At 35.7% G+C, this 9,707-nt stretch overlaps 1 pseudogene; it reads right to left on the bottom strand.

Moving 5' to 3' along the window:
• Positions 1 to 5,088: 5,088 nt before the first annotated feature.
• Positions 5,089 to 7,470, bottom strand: LOC114086441 (TBC1 domain family member 15-like; annotated as a pseudogene).
• Between the last annotated feature and the right edge of the window lie 2,237 nt (positions 7,471 to 9,707).

Raw genomic sequence — 9,707 nt, 5'->3', positions numbered from 1 at the left:
AAAACAAACAAAACACTCAATACTCTCTCTACCAGATTTCTTCTGCCATACATATATATGTGGATTATATTCTCTGTTTTTCAGATCCTCAAATTGGCAGCTTCCTTGTTTGCCTTTTATCATCTGTAAGCCTGGTCTTCTGTAAACCAGTTTTCCTGAGTGGCCTAGCTATTGTCCTCCCATATATAAAGTCAGCCTTTGTTTTCCATATCTGATTAAATAGTACCATTCTCAAATCATACACTCTGGGAAACCTCATTTACTAAGTTTGTTCAATTATATTCTGATATAGAGGCAGATAAATTCTTATTAAACATATACAAATATATATTGTCATAAAAAGCAATGAGACTAAAAATTTCTAATTTCTGAAGAATTAGTGAAAATCAAGTACTTACTATGTAAGAATATTTGCCAGACATGGTGGCACATACTTATAATCCCAGAAACTCTGGGAGGCTAAAGCAGGAGGACTGCAAGTTAGAAGCCAGCTGGGCAATTTAATGAGATCCTATCTCAAAAAAAAAAAGAAAAAGAAAAAAAGGAAGGGAAGAAGGTAGGAAGGGAGGGAGGGAGATGAAAAAAAGAAAAAGGACTGTGAATAAAGTTCAGTTGTAAAGTGCCTCTATGTTCAATCCCCAGTACTAGGGAAAAAAATTATTTCGGCGTACAAAAATCAGTTCACTAAATTGTGGGATGTGGGTTATTTAAGAAGAAAAGGATTTTTGCTACATCTAGGAAATAAAACAATAACACAACATCTAAAATATTCCAAACAAATCATCACAATAAAATTTTCCTTTTAATTCCACTTAGTCCACTGTAATTAATTTTTGATTTACTGAATCTTAATTAGCAGTCTACTTTCAAGAAATCTCAGATTCTGGACTAAAAAAGTCCTAGAAATTCTGACTCAGATCATTGGTAAAGTCTGAAAGTTATCTAAGTGATATCAGTTCAGAAGGCTAAGAAAAAGCCTATTTTTAAAGGTGTCAACAGTTTGAAGTACCTGATATGTTCCCTTTCTTCTTATTTATTTATTTATTATTTTTATTATTATTTCTGACTATCCTTATTAAAGACACAAACTCTGTGCTGTTATCTTAGAGTACTCAGGCAAACCTCAGAGTAGAACAAAAGTTATCTGTAGATTCTGAAGATTCAATGTGGTTCATTTATTACTGCAACCAATAATATCAGAATGGAAGCAAGTAAATTCCATTTTGTTAGTCAGTATATAACTATTTTATGAGTTTTGTCAGATTTTCCCTGAGAGTCAAAGCCTATTATAGACAGCAAGGACACTGTCAAACCTTCAGGGACTTCCCATAAGGCATACAAATTCTGAAAAGTTCTATCAGTAACAATTGCCTGCAAAATTATACATATACAATACAATTTTTCATATCTGGTTGTATACAAAGTATATTCACACCAATTCATGTTTTCATACATGCACTTTGGATAATGATGATCATCACATTCCACCATCATTTCTGACCCCATGCCCTCTCCCTTCCCCACCCACCCCTCTGCCCTATTTAGAGTTCATCTATTCCTCCCATGCTCTCCCTCCATACCCCACTATGAATCAACCTCATTATATCAAAGAAAACATTCGGCTTTTTGGGGATTGGCTAACTTCACTTAGCATTATCTTCTCTAACTCCATTCATTTACCTGCAATACCATGATTTTATTCTCTTTTATTGCTGAGTAATATTCCATTGTGTATATATGCCACTTTTTTTATCCAATCATCTATTGAAGGGGCATCTAGGCTGGTTCCACAGTTTAGCTATTGTGAATTGTGCTGCTATAAACATTGATGTGGCTGTGTCTCTGTAGTATGCTGTTTTTAAGTCTTACGTTAAAATATTTTTAGTTGATTTTTGTACAGAGTGAAAGGGGTCTAATTTCAGTCTTCTATGTGTAAATATTCAGTTTTCCTAACATCATTTGTTGAGAGGCTCCTTTCTTCAATGGATGTTTTTAGCATCTTTGTCAAGCATCTGATGACTGTAGGTACTATTTTAGGTTCCTCTACTCTATTCTATTGGTCTTCATGTCTGTCTTCATACCAGTATCATGCTGTTTTGGTTACTATGGCTCTTTAGTATATTTTGAAATCAGGTATTATATATCCAACATTACTCTTTTTGCTCAGAATTGTTTTGGTTATTTGGAGTTTTTGTGTTTCCATGTAAATTTTAGTGTTATTTTTTCTAGTCCTGTGAAGAATGACATTGGAATTTTGATAGAGATTGCATTGGTTTCTCAGATCACCTTCATTGTTAATTAATATTAACAATATTAATTGTCTCAATCCATGAATATGGAATGTCTTTCCATCTTCTAATGTCTTCTTCAATTTATTTCTTTAGTGTTTTACAATTTTTATTATAAAGGTCTTTTACCTCCCTGGTTAAGTTTATTCCTAGGCATTTTACTTTTTGAGGCTATTATGAGTTGGATCGTTTTCCTGATTTCTTTCTCAGTCTGTGCATCTGTTGACATGGGTGCTGTCAGGGAAACAGCAAGCCCTTTTTACCAACTGAGTTTTAGTGGTAAATGGCCCATACTGGGAAGGGTTATATTCAGCCATATCACAGAATAAATCTGAAGATATGGGTAGGAATCAGACCACTGAGTTCTGTATACTAGGTGGTAGGATTGTGGAAACCAAGCAATTTGCTAGTCTTCATTTTATCACCTTTGGACCTGGCTCCCATATGAAACCACCTACAACTGGTTGTGTTTTCTCATCATAGTGGGTAGGATCACTGACTACTGTGCCCTCTAATTTCCTCCTCATCACATCTGTACTCCTTGCTCTTAAAGAGTTTGTGTTAAACACTCCCCCAATCTACAACTGTCTCATATGACCATCTCCCACACAGTGTGGCAGTGTGTCCACAAATACACTGAATTATAATGGGTTCCTAGTTTTTTCATGCCCAAAGGAGTTTAGTCCCTAACAATAGGACCCTTCTCAAGATAGCTCCTGGTTATAGAACTCTGAAAATTTGATGGGTGATACAGTGAATTTCTTTTCTAACAGTAGCTTAAGGTGCAGGAAGAGTCACAAACTGGATTTTATCCACAAACTGGATTTAAAACTTGTAAGAATCATGGATTTTCCCTGAATTTAGGACTGCTGTTATTATTTGGGTGGTTTGAACTTTTCAGCTTTCCTTATGCTTGCAAGATCAGGTTCCTGCCCCCAACCTGGAGGCAGAGTTGAAGTTGTAAATTGATTTGTATTTTTGTTTTCTTCTCTGCACTGTTAGGTTTCCTTATTGGTTCCCAAACGTCTTATTCTCTTTCTTTCCTAAAAATTTAATTTGTCCTTTATTGCTCTTACTTCTTCACAGTCATGTGAAAGTTACTTCTATTCTGTCATCTTGATTCTTTATTCTTCTTCATTTTCTTTCATCAGTATTTTTTATAATTTTTTTTTAGTTGTTGATAAACCTTTATTTTATTTATTTATTTTTATGTGGTGCTGAGAATCAAACCCAGTTGCCTCACACATGCCAGGCAAGTGCACTACGGCTGAGCCACAACCCCAGCCCCTCATTGGTGTTTTAAAGTTTTCATTACAGAGGTATTTTACCTCTTTGGTTAAATTTTCTCTTAGCTCTTTTTTTTCCCCTTGTAGTCATATAAATAAGATTACTTTCTTAATTTCTATTTCAGATCATTAGTTAATGACTTGTGGCAACATTTCTGATTTTTACATGTTCATTTTGTATCCTACCGTTTTTCTGAATTCATTTATTCTAATAGAATTTTGGTGGAGTCCTTGGAAATACACACATACACACACATACACACACACACATGTGATATTTGATTTTCTGTTTTCCAATTTGGATGTCCTTTACTTATTTCTTTTGTCTGATTGCTTTAGATAAGTCTTGCAGTATGATGTCGAATAAAATTGATGAAAATGGGTATTCTTGTCTTATTTCACATCTTAGAAAACTTTCAGCCTTTCCTCATTCAGTGTGATGTTGGCTTTTGGCTTATTTTATATAGCTTTTCTTATGTTTTTTTTTGTGGGGAGGGGTCTTGCCAGGGATTGAACTCAGGAGTACTTGACCACTAAGCCACATTCCCAGTCCTATTTTGTATTTTATTTAGAGAAAGGATCTCACTGAATTGCTTAGCACCTCACTTTTGCTGAGAGTGGCTTTGAACTTGCAATCCTCCTGCCTCAGTCTCCCAAGCTACTGGTATTACAGGTGTGTACCACTGCACCTGGCCCTAGCTTTTATTATGTTGATATGTGTTCCTTCTATACCTAAATTTTTCATAGTTATCATAAAGGAATGTTGAATTTTATCAAATGCATTTTACTCTACTGAGATGATCATATGGTTTTTGTTCTTTACTCTGTTGAGGTGTTATATCATTTTTATTGATTTTTGTTGTAAATGGATTTGTACTTTTGTTGTATTCTCTGTGCTGTTAGGTTTCCTTATTGGTTACTATTCTGGTAACCCTGGGATAATTTCCACTTGATCATGGTGAATAATCTTTAATGTGTCATTAGCTTCAGTTTGCTAGACTTTCATTGAGTTTTTTTTTTGCATCCATGTTTATCAAGGATATTGGCCTATAATTTTCTTTTTTGTAGTTGTTGTTATTGTGTCCATGTCTGGTTTTGGCATAAGGGTAATTCTGGTCTTGGAGAATGAGTTCGAAAGAATTCCTCTGTCTTCAGTTTAGAATACTGTATAAAGAGTCATCATTTTATTTGATCAAATCCCAAACCCACTAACCTTGTAGTAAACAAAGCGAACGTGTTTCAAGTACATAATTTCCAATTCATCCATGTGTAAAATCTGATACTAGTTCACCAACAAGAAAATAAAGTTAATTTGGCTATAAAACATTAAGGAATTTTATTGAAAAAGCAAAGGTTATTTGGTGGAAGTAACCACATAAATAGTTTGAATGTTTGTAAAGTTTTAATGCAAGAACATCAGTACACTTTCTTTTAATAAAACTTAAAGCATAATCAAAATGCCAAGATTTTAAATTTTTATCTTAAGTACTTGAAAAAGAGTTACAACAAAGTGTCTATTCAGAAACATGCAAGAAGAATGATCCTGCAGGTGTCAATCTACTGACATTTAAGGACACTGGCATCTTTGTTGGGCTGTCATCTCTGTTTCCACTGGCAATAAGAGTAGGCAAGCTATTACTCTGAAGAGCAGATGTAGAATAAGTCATGCCAATATGTTTATCTTCACCAACATCTGAATCAGCCTTTGAAACCTCCCAGTAATAAAGCCTGAGAATCTCACAAATTCTTATGGCACTTCATTACCTTTTCTTATCTGTAAAGAGATTGTTTTTTCCTTGTATAGTATATCTTTCACATCAATTTCCTGCTTCTCTAATTCCAGAATAGCACAAAAGAGACGATGAAAATTTTTACATGTTAGTTGAGTTCACATTACCCTCCATAATCTAATATCTAGAAAAATAAATTCCATTTAAAATATGATTGAAAGTTATCAGAAACAAAAAATCTGGGTATCCATAATCCTGATATTCTAAATAACTGGAAAATCTCTTGTCCAGCTATTGAGGTAAGACACTCAGCTGAATTAGCTGAGCCTTTAAGGTTTGCATTTGTCCTTCAAAGAAAAAGCAACGGGCTGCGGTTATGGCTCAGCAATAGAGCACTCGCCTTGCACATGCAAGGCCCTGGGTTCGATTCTCAGCACCACATATAAATAAGTAAAATAAAGTCATAAAAGAAAGAAAGAAAAAGAAAAAGCAACAAATGGCATTCACTTAGTTTTCCATTCTATACAAAAGGAGGGAAAATTAAGTCACTCATTCCTTGCACATATCGTGTATCAAATTCCTACAACCAATAGGTCATTAAAATGTCTTGAAGCAAGATCAACTTATTCTTGATCCTCACAAAACTTGTTTGTCATGCTCGATTAACATCTTTTTTCTTTCTTTTTTTTTTTTTTTTGGTGGTGCTGGGGATTGAACCCAGGGCCTTGTGCCTTGTAAATGTGAGGCAAGCACTCTACCAACTGAGCTATATCCCCAGCCCCTTAACACCTTTTTTTAATAAGACTTCCATAATTTCTATACTTCAAATTTGTCTTTTCTGGTTTCTCATTGACATATTTCCACTGTAGTTCCATCCTGAAGTATTCATCAATTTTTTTTGTTTTGTTTTTGTAACTTGAGTTTTTTCCTCCTTGGTACTGTCCTAAGGAAAACAACCCATAAGAAATTTCCATGCTTACTTTCTCAATGAATAATTAAGACCTTCTCTAAATATCATCTCCTTCAAATTATCTATAAAGTTCTTCTTCCATAATCAATGTGCTTAGCTCATTTGTTTAAGTCAGCCTTTTTATCACTGTGACCAGAAGAACTGACAAGAACAATTTCAGAAGAGAAAAAGTTTATCTGGGGCCTGCAGCTTCATCCATTGTTAAAGTCTGTAAACAAGTCAAGATGGCGCCTGGCATTTTGCGAGAGGGAGTGGTTTGTGAAGTAACACCAGGGAGCCATTTAGTGTGGAGATTCCTTATTGGTTGACTGCTGTATCTAGTTTATGTTAATTAGATAAGCTGTGTGGAATGTATATATACCCCTCCTGTCCTACAATAAACAGCTCCCACTCCTGCTGTATCAATCTACACAAGTTGTTCGTCACCCCCCGGTTATTTTGCTGCAGCCGGGCTGTGGCAATCCATACACAACTTATGACATTGCTCTGGTCCCAATGTGAGGCAGAACATCAATGGCAAAAGGACATGGAAGAGGAAAGCAGTTTAAGAAATGGCAATCAGGAAGCTGAGAGAGTTTCGCTCACCAGGGATAAAATATAATCCCCAAAGTCATGCACTCAATGATCTATTTCTTTCATCTATACCCTACCTGTATTCAGTTACCATCAGTTAATCCCTTTCAGTGGAGTTAGATTACAACTCTCATCATTGAATCATTTCAGTTCTGAACCTTCTTGTATTGTCTCACACATGAGCTTTGAGGGGGACACCTAATATCTAAACCATAACACCATTCTTTCAATGATACTGGCTGTCTCATTTGAAATATAGGTTATTCTCCCAAATTGATTCTCATAATAACTTCAAGTTCTTATTCTTTATAATTCATCATTAGACCTGGAATTACATAACTAAGAAAATCTAAATGTGGTCATTGAGGTATGGAGTCATCACTGCTTCTCAAACTATCCAAATGTAGTTTATAACTTTGCAAAAATCCTCTCTAGTTGCCATAAAAGGATTCTTTTAAATTTTATTTTCTATTAAACCAAATTCTAGTTCACCAAGATTTTCAAAAGATTGTGAAAGAATACTTTTTTAAAAATTCACAAGTTTTCTTTTATCTTGTGGCGGTTTGTGGCATATGGTTTATTTTTAAATGAAGCTTCAGTAACTACCTCTCACTTTGCTTCATAACTGTTCAGATGTTCCAGTCCTCAATGAGCTCTTTCTTTTTGAACTTGGGTCTATACTAAACTGAATTGGTGTTTGTTTTCAGACAGGAATCTGCAGATTCTTCTCTGGAAAATCTAACTTTCCAACATAAAGAATATTAGAAAGATCCATGCATCTCCAATGGTCTCTTATCCATTATTACTTTGCCATCCTTTTCTAAAACGTGATATTCCTGAAATTAAGTTGTTTTTTTTTCTTTTTTTTTTTTTTAATTTTTTATTGTTGGCTGTTCAAAACATTACATAGTTCTTGATATATCATATTTCACAATTTGATTCAAGTGGGTTATGAGCTCCCATTATTACCCCATATACAGATTGCAGAATCACATCAGTTACACATCCATTGATTTACATATTGCCATACTAGTGTCTGTTGTATTCTGCTGTCTTTCCTATCCTCTACTATCCCCCCTCCCCTCCCCTCCCCTCCCCTCCCCTCCCCTCCCCTCTTCTCTCTCTGCCCCCTTTACTGACATTCGTTTGTCCCCCTTGTATTATTTTTCCCCTTCCCCTCACTTCCTCTTGTATGTACTTTTGTATAACTCTGAGGGTCTCCTTCCATTTCCATGCATTTTCCCTTCTCTCTCCCTTTCCCTCCCACCTCTCATCCCTGTTTAATGTTAATCTTCTTCTCATGCTCTTCGACCCTACTCTGTTCTTAGTTACTCTCCTTATATCAAAGAAGACATTTGACATTTGTTTTTTAGGGATTGGCTAGCTTCACTTAGCATAATCTGCTCTAATGCCATCCATTTCCCTGTAAATTCTATGATTTTGTCATTTTTTAATGCAGAGTAATACTCCATTGTGTATAAATGCCACATTTTTTTTATCCATTCATCCATTGAAGGGCATCTAGGTTGGTTCCACAGTCTAGCTATTGTGAATTGTGCTGCTATGAATATCGATGTAGCAGTGTCCCTGTAGCATGCTCTTTTTAGGTCTTTAGGGAATAGACCGAGAAGGGGAATAGCTGGGTCAAATGGTGGCTCCATTCCCAGCTTTCCAAGAAATCTCCATACTGCTTTCCAAATTGGCTGCACCAATTTGCAGTCCCACCAGCAATGTACAAGTGTACCCTTTTCCCCACATCCTCGCCAGCACTTGTTGTTGTTTGACTTCATAATGGCTGCCAATCTAACTGGAGTGAGATGGTATCTTAGGGTGGTTTTGATTTGCATTTCTCTGACTGCTAGAGATGGTGAGCATTTTTTCATGTACTTGTTGATTGACTGTATGTCCTCCTCTGAGAAGTGTCTGTTCAGGTCCTTGGCCCATTTGTTGATTGGGTTGTTTGTTCTCTTATTGTCTAATTTTTTGAGCTCTTTGTATACTCTGGATATTAGGGCTCTATCTGAAGTGTGAGGAGTAAAGATTTGTTCCCAGGATGTAGGCTCTCTATTTACCTCTCTTATTGTATCTTTTGCTGAGAAAAAACTTTTTAGTTTGAGTAAGTCCCATTTGTTGATTCTAGTTATTAACTTTTGTGCTATGGGTGTCCTATTGAGGAATTTGGAGCCCGACCCCACCGACTGTAGATCGTAGCCAACTTTTTCTTCTATCAGACGACGCGTCTCTGATTTGATATCAAGCTCCTTGATCCATTTTGAATTAACTTTTGAGCATGGCGAGATAAAGGGATTCAGTTTCATTTTGTTGCATATGGATTTCCAGTTTTCCCAGCACCATTTGTTGAAGATGCTATCCTTCCTCCATTGCATGCTTTTAGACCCTTTATCAAATATAAGATAGTTGTAGTTTTGTGGATTGGTTTCTGTGTCCTCTATTCTGTACCATTGGTCCACCCGCCTGTTTTGGTACCAGTACCATGCTGTTTTTGTTACTATTGCTCTGTAATATAGTTTGAAGTCTGGTATCGCTATACCGCCTGATTCACACTTCCTGCTTAGCATTGTTTTTGCTATTCTGGGTCTTTTATTTGAAATTAAGTTGTTTTAATCATTGGTATTTCCACAAGATGAGGGAATATATACCTCTCTGAGTTTACATGTATATAATCTTCCTACTTACAACACCTGCTACTTCCATCTCTCTTCATTCTTTTTTCTCCTCCATGTATTTTCAAATATCCTGTCTTTGTGCTCACTAATTCTTTCCTCTGCCTGATATATTCTCCTATTGACATCTTCTGTCACATTGTCAATTTTGTTTATTGTATTTTTCAGCTCAAGGA

This window comes from Marmota flaviventris, chromosome 5, assembly GCF_047511675.1.
Source record: "Marmota flaviventris isolate mMarFla1 chromosome 5, mMarFla1.hap1, whole genome shotgun sequence".
NCBI classification, from domain to species: domain Eukaryota; kingdom Metazoa; phylum Chordata; class Mammalia; order Rodentia; family Sciuridae; genus Marmota; species Marmota flaviventris.
Note: the sequence above shows the minus strand (reverse complement) of the source record. Positions and strands in the feature narration are given on the sequence as shown.